The 11,725-nt window shown below is 48.1% G+C and overlaps 1 long non-coding RNA gene across 1 annotated transcript; it reads left to right on the top strand.

Annotated features, from left to right (window-relative positions):
• The first annotated feature begins 4,869 nt into the window (after window positions 1–4,869).
• LOC117093282 lies at window positions 4,870–10,399 on the top strand. The gene is made up of 3 exons (XR_004441088.1): window positions 4,870–8,562; window positions 8,878–10,103; window positions 10,261–10,399. It is a non-coding gene; the product is annotated as an uncharacterized LOC117093282 (long non-coding RNA).
• The last annotated feature ends 1,326 nt before the right edge of the window (window positions 10,400–11,725 follow it).

Below are 11,725 nucleotides of genomic sequence, written 5' to 3'. Positions count from 1 at the left end.
AGGCAGAGGTTGCAGTGAGCCGAGATCATGCCACTGCACTCCAACCTGGCAACAAAGCAAGACTCCATCTCAAAACAAAAGAAATCTACCTGTGTATTAGCTTGCTAGGGCTGCTGTAACAAGTGACCACACAATGGGTGGTTTAAACCACCTGAATGTATTCTCTCCCAGTTCTAGAGGCTGGAAGTCTGAAATCAAGATGCCAGTAGGGCTGCTCCTTCCAGAGGGTCTAGGCCAGAATCCTTGCCACTTCCAGCTTCTGGTAGCCCCAAGCATTCCTTGGTTGTTGGGAACAAGCCCCCAAGATTTGGCCATAAACTGGCCCCAAAACTGGCCATAAACAAAATCTCTGCAGCACTGTGACATGTTTATAATGGCCATAACACCCACGCTGGAAGGTTGTAGGTTTATAGGAATGAGGGCAAGGAACACCTGGCCTGCCTAGGGCAGAAAACCGCTTAAAGGCATTCTTAAGCCACAAATAATAGCATGAGCAATCTGTGCCTTAAGGACATGCTCCTGCTGCAGTTAACTAGCCCAACCTATTCCTTTAATTCGGCCCATCCCTTCATTTTCCATAAGGGATACTTTTAGTTAATTTAATATCTGTAGAAACAATGCTAATGACTGACTTGCTGTCAGCTCTGAAGGCTGAGACCCCTGATTTCTCACTTCACACCTCTATATTTCTGTGTGTGTGTCTTTAATTCCTCTAGCGCTGCTGGGTTAGGGTCTCCCTGACCGAGCTGGTCTCGGCACTTGGTGTGTGGCAGTGTCACTCCAATCTCTGCCTCCTCCCTATGTTTCCGTGTGTGTCCTCTCCTTTCCTTATTAGGATGCCCATCATTGGATTTAGGCCCCACCCTAAATCCAGGACGATATTCTCTGCAAATGTCCTATTTCCAAATAAGGTCACATTCACAGGTATTGGGGATTAAGACTTGAACATACTTTTTTGGGAGACAATTCACCCACTATGTCTACCTACTACAAGGCCCGTCAGTAAGGGATGGATTATACAGATTTAGGCACATCTGGTGGAATACTAGATCTCTGGGGGAAACAATAAAAAGAAGCTCTTTATATATTGATAAGGAATAAGGGATGGTCCCTAAACTATCAAGGACAGGTAGCAAGGTGCAGAACAAAGTATGTATATAATATGTTCTCTTTTGCATTAAAAAAAAGGGAAGAGAGGCCAGGTGTGGTGGCACACACCTATACTAGGGAGGCTGAGGAAGGAGAATTGCTTGAACCTGGGAGGTGGAGGTTGCAGTGAGCTTAGATGGTGCCACTGCACTCTGGCAAGGGTGACATGTAGTGAGACCCTCTGAAACAATTGCTACGGAATAAAAGATGAAATGCTCTGATGATTGTAAATACAAAATTGCATGCAGTTCGTGTAAAGACAATGCCAGGTTGGACTGCCAGAATGAGACAACAGCACATGATGTGCTTCCCCCTGCAGAGAGCCTGTGAATGGAGGGGTAGTCAGGGAGGTTTCACATCACCAAGATTCCTATCCCAGAAAAGCAGGTGTTAATAGCTCTGGGAATGGAATGCCATCCTTGTGGAGAGCCTATAAACGGACGCATGAGGGGCACCTGTTCATATGGATAAGATAGGGTTATAAATGCCCTCATCTTGCCACTTTTCTTCTAGGCCTCTTAGGGTTAAGGCATACTCCCTTCTGAGAATTTCTGGTCTAACCGGTTGTCTAGCTTCACGTCCTGTTTCTATGGATTGTTTGTAACCAGCTTTTGCTGCAACTGTTATTGCTGATTAATATCTTGCTAATCATAGGTTACGGAAAGACTGTTTCTGTCTTAAGGTTCTCTTAGGAATTACTGATGCACACACTATACTGTAAATTATTATCTCTGTATACTGTACTTCTGCATATAGATGTTATGTTAAAGAATTACTTCATCCCCATGTGACCATCTCACCTCATAATCAAATGACCCTAAATCCCTCACTAACCTACCCCTGCCCTCACTAAACTTAATAATAAATGCTGGTATATCCAGTACATTGGTGGCATCATGGGACCAGAAGATGGTGACCTCCCTGTTCCCAGCTTTCACTATCTTGTGTATGTCTATTATTTCTTGACCTGCCCATCCACCTGGGAACAAGGAAAGAGCACCATTGCATTGTGGGCTGCTGGCCAGATCCCGCAATCATGACAGAGCAAGACTCCATCTCAAATATAAATAAATAAATAAATAAATAAAAAGGCCAGGATTGGAGGTCATTCCTGTAATCCCAGCACTTTGGGAGGCTGGGCGGGCAATCACCTGAGGTCAGGAGTTCTAGACGAGCCTGGCCAACATGGTGAAACCTTGTCTCTACTAAAAATACAAAAATTAGCCAGGCATGATGGCAGGCACCTGTAATCCCAGTTATTTGGGAGGCTGAGGCAGGAGAATCACTTGAACTTGGGAGGTGGAGGTTGCAGTAAGCCAAGATCATGCCATTGCACTCCAGCCTGGGCCACAAGAGCAAGACTCTAAAATATCCCTGAAAGGATTCAGAGGCAACAGCATCCCCCAGATTTCCTGGAGGGTGAGACTGCGAGACAGGAATGGAAGAGATGCCTATTTTAACTTTATAACTTTCTGTACTATTTCAATTTTTTTTTTTTTTTTAATAGAGACGGGGCTCTCTCTTTTTTGCCCAGGCTGGTCTCGAACTCCAGGACTCATGCCTGGCCCTATTTGAATTTTGAACCACGTAAATGTACCATCTATTCAGAGAAAAATATAATCTGGCTGGGCATAGTGACTCACACCTGTGATCCCAGCATTTGGGAGGCTGGGGTGGGTGGATTGCTTGAGCCCAGGGGTTCAAGACCAGCCTGGCCAACATGGTGAAACCCCATCTCTACCAGAAAAATGCAAAAGTGATCCGAACGTGGTGACATTTGCCTGTAGTTCCAGCTCTTTGAAAGGCTGAGGTAGGAGGAGTGCTTGAACTGGGGAGAACTGATTGCTCTATCAAATGTGAACAGTAGAATCAGCCTCATGGTGATCCTTGCCATTGTTTGTGAAATCAGCATTTCTTCCTCAGTTTGTGCATGGTTTATTTAACCCTTTTCAAGATGTTTTTGAAATGAGGTGGGTTTCATGGTTTTAGGTTTACAAATGATGCTGCAATCTCTACCATACTTGCACACATATCTTTGGACACTCCTGCAGATATTTCTATAGTGTAGAGAACAGGATGTACCATTTTTTTTTTTTTTTTGAGACGGAGTCTGGCTCTGTTGCCCAGGCTGGAGTGCAGTGGCCTGATCTCAGCTCACTGCAAGCTCCGCCTCCTGGGTTGACGTCATTCTCCTGCCTCAGCCTCCCGAGTAGCTGGGACTACAGGCGCCCGCCACCTCACCTGGCTAGTGTTTTTGTATTTTTTAGTAGAGACGGGGTTTCACCGTGTTAGCCAGGATGGACTGATCTCCTGACCTCGTGATCCGCCCGTCTCGGCCTCCCAAAGTGCTGGGATTACAGGCTTGAGCCACCGCGCCCGGCCTGTACCATTTTTAATTACAGCATTTATTTAATGCTTCTAATTTGAGTACATTCTGCAAATTTACCTTCCATGGAGCGGTAACAGATCATATTCCAATTTGTTTCCCAGTTCTATCAATGTGTACAACAGGAGGAATCCAATACCAGATGAAAATCCAGATCTACACGAGGAAATGAAGAACACCAGAAATGGGTATTTTCGTATTTTGTAAATTTCTTTTGTAAAAATTTGACCATTTAAACAAAAGCAATTAACAATGGGTTGTGGGGTTTATGTAAAAGCAAAGTACATGTCAGCAATAGCATCAAGGCCAGAAGGTGAGGTTTAACATCACTTAAAGGTTGACTGAGATCAGTTAAAAAGGTAGCTATGGCCTGTAGTCCCAGCTACTCGGGAGGCTGAGGCAGGAGAATGGCATGAACCCGGAAGGTGGAGCTTGTAGTAAGCCAAGATCACGCCACTGCACTCCAGCCTTGGTGACAGAGGGAGACTCTGTCTCAAAAAAAAAAAAAAAAAAAAAAAAAAGGTAGCTATGGCTGGGCGCCGTGGCTCAAGCCTGTAATCCCAGCACTTTGGGAGGCCGAGACGGGCGTATCATGAGGTCAGGAGATCGAGACCATCCTGGCTAACACAGCGAAACCCCGTCTCTACTAAAAATACAAAAAAACTAGCCAGGCGAGGTGGTGGGCGCCTGTAGTCCCAGCTACTCGGGAGGCTGAGGCAGGAGAATGGCGTCAACCCAGGAGGCGGAGCTTGCAGTGAGCTGAGATCCAGCCACTGCACTCCAGCCTGGGCAACAGAGCCAGACTCTGTCTCAAAAAAAAAAAAAAAAAAAGTAGTTATAAGCCCTAAGGCAATTACTAAAATAACAAAGGAAACAGTTAAAGCCAATAAGCCAACAGAGGAGAAAGAATGAAATGACATAAAAACCTCGTGAACACTGATAGAGTAATTGCTCTTCCTATAGTAATTTCACCTCTATCCTACAGAAATACTTACACCAGTGGCTGAAAATGCCCGTACAGGAATGACTAGAGCATTATATGTAATCGTAATATCATAGAACCAATTTAACTTCAAAAGCGTATGGAAAGGGCTACATGAATGACAGTTAAAAAACAAAAAAAAAAAAGAGAGAGAGAGGGCCAGGGGCAGTGGCTCACGCCTGTAATCCTAGCACTTTGGGAGGCCGAGGCGGGCGGATCATGAGGTCAGGAGATCAAGACACATCCTGGTCAACATGGTGAAACCCTGTCTCTACTAAAAATACAAAAATTAGCTGGGCGTGGTGGAGCGTGCCTATAATCCCAGCTACTCGGGAGGCTGAGGCAGGAGAATCGCTTGAACCAGAGAGTCGGAGGTTGCAATGAGCCAAGATCGTGCCAATGCACTCCCGCCTGGTGACAGAGCGGGACTCCATCAGGAAAGAGAGAGACACAGAGAGAGCGAGATGGAGAGATCCCAGAACAGAAACCTAGCGGACCTTGATTTACGTCCTCATATGATACGGGAGACACCGAGGAGAGGAGGGTAAAGTTGGTCTCGCTCTTCCTTTCCATGAGAGCATGTGCTGGATAGAAGAAAGTTGCCAGCGGTTTAAGAATTTTTAAAATGCAAGAAACACACCATAGAACGGACTCGAACCAGCCAACTCCAGACTTGGAAGCAAGCACACCACCCGACTGAGACACACGGCCAGTCAACCCTCGCTCCCACATCACCATGCAGAGCAAGCGCCCATCCAACACTAGGCGGGGCCACCGCCTTTTGTAGAACAATTGTGCAGGCTCCAAAGCCTCGGAAAACAGGAGAGACGCATCTTGCCGGCTATGGTTGAAACCCGTGCATTGGGTGATTCCGAAGTTAGAGGGGCAGCCGAATGGCCTTCGCCCCGTCCTGCCCCTCGTTCACTGTAAGCTCAGGGGGCAGCGGGAGCCAGGGAGGTGAAGTGCACAGACTGGGCAGAGGCGGCGGGCAGAACCGAGGGGATGAGAGGGCGCGGTGGCTGCCGGGCGGGAGCCACTGCTGAAAGGCGGCCTGGGTTGTTGGGAAGGTGACTGTCGGTGGAATCTTTGGTGGAGAGTGGTTTGGAAGAAAGGCGAGGGGAGAGCAGAGGGGAAGGTGGTGACCCTGAGCGTCCGGCCAATGGAGAGGAGGCTGTGCTGTCCCTCCTTTCCCTTTACCTGGCGGGGTACAGACCGTGGTTAGGAAAGGGGTTCTCCCTGGACAAGGCTAGTCCACCGCACTTCGGCTGCGCTGACCCCTGCGGTTTCCCCACAGGCAGGGCCCTCCTCTGCGGTGGCTTTCGCGCTACGGGGCGGCTGGGTTCGCGCACTCTCCTGACCTGCCTTGGCTCACCGCTCATGTGGGCATCTCCGCCAGAGACTCTTCCCGCCCTCCTAGGCATCTTGAGTGTGCTTCCTTGGTGTTCTCACCGAAGCTCAAGAACAGACAGATGTGAGCTCTCTGTCTTTGACACGCTGAATTTGCCTATAGCAAAAAAGCCCTGACCAAGACCTTGGGTCTCCTTCGGGACTCCCCAACTCCCGCCCGCAACCGCGGCTCTTGGCTGGCGGGCAGGCAGCGTCCACCGAGAGCGTGGAACAGCCGCCGCCGCAGCCCCCGCAGGCTGGCGGGCAGACACTAGCAGGAGAAAGGACACCAGGCCTGCGGGGTAGGAAAGCATGGGAGACGTCGCTTTCCCAACGGGCAAGAAGGTCTCCCTACAGTCTTTGAGGACAAGATGGATGGAGGCACCCCTTCCAGGAACAAGGCGGCTGCTGCTGAGGCCTGGCTCCGCACGGAGGCTCCTGGGTCCCGCCGGCCCTCTCCCTATCCGCTGTAGCCAGAGCTGTTTCACACATCTCAGCTGGCTTCCTCTTCCGCCTCTGCCTCCTCTTCCTCCCCAGCGGTCCTTGGGACAGCAAGGCCCCCAGCCCGTGGGAAAGACCTAGCCTCCTCTCCAGCACTTGCAGAGGGGGTTGGATGCGCGTCTCTTAACTCCAGGAGGACAGAGACCCTGAGGCGGGAGGGGACCGCTTCCCTTGCTGCTTCTCTTGGCACAGCCGGTCCAGGGGGCTGGCTCAGGGCCCAGGACTCCTCGCTCCTCCTGGAGGGCGTGGGTCGCCGTGGCCCAGGAGCTGGTCACGTGGGCATCTCCCGCACTGCTCCTCAGGGAACGGGAGGCAACATCCTGCAGGGCCCCCTCTTACCCGTGAGAGACAGTTGGGAAATGCTCCTGAAGAAGGCAGAGCTCTGCGCGTTTGACGGGTGAAGCTTCCGTCCGCCCATCCTTCCTCCGGAGGGTCTTGGGGAGAAGAGAAATGCTCGAGGACGATGCGCTTTGCAGCCTCTCAACCGAGACCAGAGGAAAGCAGCGTGCGTCTTCCTGGAAGAAGGCAGCGGGAGGCCTGCGGTCGCAGGGAGGCTTGCGGAGCAGGAGCACCCTCTCTCCGCCGAGCTATCCCGCGCTTTCCAGCATCCCACCTGGCGGACTCCTCTTCCTCTCTCTTCTACTGCGAGTCTTCTATCCTGGTGTTCCTTGAATGCCTATCTTCCTTTTGTGCCTCGGAACCTCTCACGACCGCCACAAGTTACTCTTTTCCTTGGTTGTTCTGAACTTTAAATAAGGTCATGCATGTAAGAGTGCCATAAATGCTCAATAATTGTCATCTGTGATTATTTTCATCAGTAACATCTGAATCATCAGTGTTGTCTACTTTTACAGCTGCGTTTTTCATTGTCCGAATATAGTCACATACATCTGAACATTTTATAATTATTGAATAATAAGTTCATTCTGCTATTTTACAATAAAAAATAATGCTGCAGAGAGCATTCTAACACATACATCTTGGCAGATGTAGGCCAGGGGCTCTTCTTTTATGCATCCTGTGGCCAACCTATCAATGTATACACCTTTAATGAGATTTTGCCAGCAATCAAAGCCTGCAGGGAAAATGTCCCTAGTCTTTACTACATTGGATCAAGGACTCTGGACAATTGGCACAACGTCCTGGAGTAGCTGAAACAGAGACATTATTCTCTGCTCTCCTCTGTTGTCTTTGTATTTTCACAATGTCTTAACAAAAGTGCTGGCGACAAGAGTGTAACTATGTCAGTGTTCTCCTGCTGTCCTTGCCTGTGTGGGTCTTCTCCCAAACCGGACTTTCCTCCAAAGGCTTCACTGAAAAAGAGGAGGGGGCTGCGGGGGGGGGGGCGGGGGGGAGCGCGGAGTGGAGGAGGAAATAAAATGAATAGGGAGGAAGCTTCTCACAGGCCAGGAGAGGGTAAGGAAGGGAGTCAAAGACAGAACTTTCTTCAGCGAACGGTAACAGGGGAAATCTGGGGACACTGAGAGTTTTTAAACCCTTTGATCCATCACATAAGTAATCCATGATTTTCCCTTCCACAAATCAGGACTCCTACTCCTTGCTCCCTCCCCACCCCCAATCCTAATTCCTGTTTACAACGAATGTTCAAAAATAAGGAATTCTGTGTAACAGTACCCAGTTTACTCAGGAAATTCTCAGATTACAGAGACATTACAAATAAACAAGTGAAGAGAAGAACCGTGGTGGTTCCAACATAGTATGACCATCGTTTTATACTCGAAATATACAAAGACAACCTCAGAATAAGAAAACTTTTGGAATTGAATAAATCAAGTTTATCATTAAAATGCAAAGGAAAAAAACTCTCCAAATGTTGCTGATCTTCTGTTTTAAAGTACTGCTAGACTGGGGAGCCGGAGAGTGGGGAATCCACCAAAGATTTTTGGATGAAAATTAATCACCCCTTGTCTACCATAGTCACACCTCAATGCCCTCAGACCCAATCCTTCAGAAGGAGTGTTCAAGAGGTATAAAGCAAAACCGGAAAAACAGTTCCCAAATTCTGGAGTTCGTTTTCTCTCCTTAAAAATATAAATATTAGGCTAACACCTGTTGACACACAATAACAGGGACACAGAATCCCTCCCGGAAGACCGACGGGCCCACGGACGCCACGGATGCCACGGTGGTTGACGAGGTTAAGTAATTTTTTTTTTTTTTTTTTTTGAGGCGGAGTCTCGCTCTGTCGCCCGGACTGGAGTGCAGTGGCCGGATCTCAGCTCACTGCAAGCTCCGCCTCCCGGGTTCACGCCATTCTCCTGCCTCAGCCTCCCCAGTAGCTGGGACTACAGGCGCCCGCCACCTCGCCCGGCTAGTTTTTTTTGTATTTTTAGTAGAGACGGGGTTTCACTGTGTTAGCCAGGATGGTCTCGATCTCCTGACCTCGTGATCCACCCGTCTCGGCCTCCCAAAGTGCTGGGATTACAGGCTTGAGCCACCGCGCCCGGCCGAGGTTAAGTAACTTGGTTCAGGGTGTCTGGGCACATCTCTGCATGAGACTCTGTCTCTGCTGCTCCCCTCATCTCTACGCAGATACCTCCCCACAATCCTCCCTTTTCCTTGGGCCGCCCATGCCTTTCTGACCAACAAAGGGTCTCCCCGGCCGCAGCTTCTCTCCTTCGGACCTTTACTTCTTGATCCTCACTCTATAGTGAGATGTCACCTAATGGAGGGGAAAGTCCATCACGGGAATCCGTCTGATGGCCTTTGGGTTACCTAGGGGTTTGCCCGGAGACTAGATGAAAGTAGCAAAGGCTTTATTTAGTTGCCAGTATTCCAGACTGCAGCAACCCACCGGAAACACCCCCACTTTCAAAGACAGGCTTTGAGCAAAGGAACTGTAAATCTGAGATTAGATCCAGCACAGAGAATACTCCAGAGATGGCCCGCCACTCGGGTTAGCTTCCAGCCACCATGACCCAAGGTCCCTAAATGCAGTATAGCCTGTGTAGTATAATATAGAAATATAACAGCCCTTTGAGCATGAACTTGGAGCATGAAGGGTAAGAAGGCCTGCTTTGGCTGGGAGTCGAACCCGGGTCTCCCGCGTAGGTGGCAAGAACACCACGGTTGAACTACCAATGCCCCACAGGGTGCGGTTTCACTAGATCTAATTTTGAAGAGTCTTTGGAAGGACTTTGAAGCCGTGTTTCTAAAATAGGTTTGTATAGGACTCTTGAGTAGACACAGTGAGCAAACAGGACACCCAGAGCAAAGCCTTGCGTAGGAGACATATGTCAGGCAACATTATGAAGTTATTTACAATGCATTTAAATAAACATACCAGATTTGAAAGAGCCTAATTGTGAAACAGGCTCTATACAACTAGATAACAGACCTCTATAGAAATACACAGGAAATTCATCCAGGCCTTTGCCTGTGGTCCGAGATTCGGCAAAAACCTCTGGCAATTTCATTTCCTCAATGATGATGTAATCTTTTTGCCAACCCATGCCTTGGTGCTTCCCAAACCCTTTCCTCTCAACCTTGAGACAATCATGAATTCTTTCCCTAAACAGGCTTTCAAAGACCAGGATCTGGAGATTTAGGGACGCATCCAGGTTACTCTGGAAGATCTGTGGGATGATCGAGCTTCTCTTCATCTACACCTCTTTCGAGTCACGTGAAAAAGCCAAGTATTTGCTTCTTAACTCGTATGTTTTTACGAAACCTACAAAAGTGGGCGTGAGTGAAAAATTCACTCCAATATTTCTTTTCTTAACCACAACCACACTCTCTTTGGCCACTCCAGGAGTCATGGCCAGATGCATCTTTTGAGGCTCCAGAAAAGTCCAAGGATCAAAATGACTGTCTTCCAAGCTTTTAGGTCTTACAGAGATCTACACAAGAGAGGAAGTGAAAATTTCACTCCAAGCCAAGATTTCTTCCCTTGGCAAACAACAGAAGGTTTAGGACAAGCCTTTGCTTTAAGTGCCTGTTGCTTTGTTGGCTCTGTTTTCCAAAGACATCTGTGTAAGCCTATTATAGAACATTCCCACCTCCATCCCCCCGCCCCTTCATGCCTGCCCGTAACACTAGAGTTGTTTTTTTTTTTTTTATACCCATGAGAGGTTATAGCACATGAAACATTGATGGTTCAGTATTAGAACTGTCAACACCCATGCTGGAGACCAGGGTTCAACTTACAGGGTGAATGCATCTCATGTCTGAATCTCCTCTAGCCCCCTTCCCCTTTCTTTCCTCCCTCCCAAGCTTACATACCTTTGTTACTGGCTGGTGTTGCGAAGTCCCAGGTTCTTGGTATCTTAAAGAATTGGACGTGACACACACAGCAAAGCAGCAAAAAACTCATTAAGCACAGTAACACTCTCAGAGAGTGGAGGATGGGCTGACCTCTGCAAAATGAGATCAGCGTAAGTTTGGTGAACTTTGGGCTTTGGGTCTTTTTACACTTTTTTTTTCTCCTTTTCCTGGGGCTGCCTAATCTCTACCCAGCATGTGCCCTCTGATTGATAGGTGGGTTGCTTAGTTACTTTGGCTCCTGTGAGCTTCTACATCACCTCCATCCCATAGTTTTAAGTACATCCATTATATGCAGTGTATATGCATTAGCTTTAATGAGATGATTATCATCTGGGGTCATTTTAAAGCTAATTTTTCTCTCTCATACACATGCCTATCTCTGAGGAGCTGCTTCTTACTGGTTTGCTCTGGATCTTGCCAGCCATAAGCTTTTTAGTCACTACTCTTATCTCACTTTTGTTTTCGCTGTTCAACTTCTGCTTATTTTGCTTCATGCTCACCCACTTCTTTATCCTGCTTTTGCTCCTACTCATTTTGACCTTTATTCAATTCCCAGTTCCCTCTGCTATTCTCCTGCCTCACCTTGACTCCTTATTGCTTTGCCTGCTGCACACTGAATTTACTGCAAATAAAACCTCTGAGGAGGATGCTGCTGCCCACTGCACCCTGCATCCTCCGTCTTCTGCTCCACATGTGGAGTTCCCGGGTATGAGCAGTAGAGTAGCAGGAGCTGGAGCAGAGGTGGTGTTGGGTGAAACTCACACAGTGAAATTTCACTTATGCAAATGATCAAGCACTTGGTAGAGGTTAGAGTTCACTCTTTCTTTGGTTAGAATGAGCTATTTCGGTGAGATGTTAAAGTGTAAGCTCTTTCAGCCAATAAATTGATGTGCTCAGGGAGACTGAAAGAAAGGGGTAAACCAGAATTAGTGCTGCAGGGTCAGAGCTAATGACACAAGCTTCTCTCCTCAGGCCTATTCATTTGAGATGCATCTCAGGCAGTTAAGCACAGCAGTGCTAAGTTAGTACCAATTATA

This window comes from Trachypithecus francoisi, unplaced genomic scaffold, assembly GCF_009764315.1.
Source record: "Trachypithecus francoisi isolate TF-2019V2 unplaced genomic scaffold, Tfra_2.0 Lachesis_group12, whole genome shotgun sequence".
Lineage (NCBI taxonomy): Eukaryota > Metazoa > Chordata > Mammalia > Primates > Cercopithecidae > Trachypithecus > Trachypithecus francoisi.
This window is presented reverse-complemented; position numbering and strand designations above follow the sequence as displayed.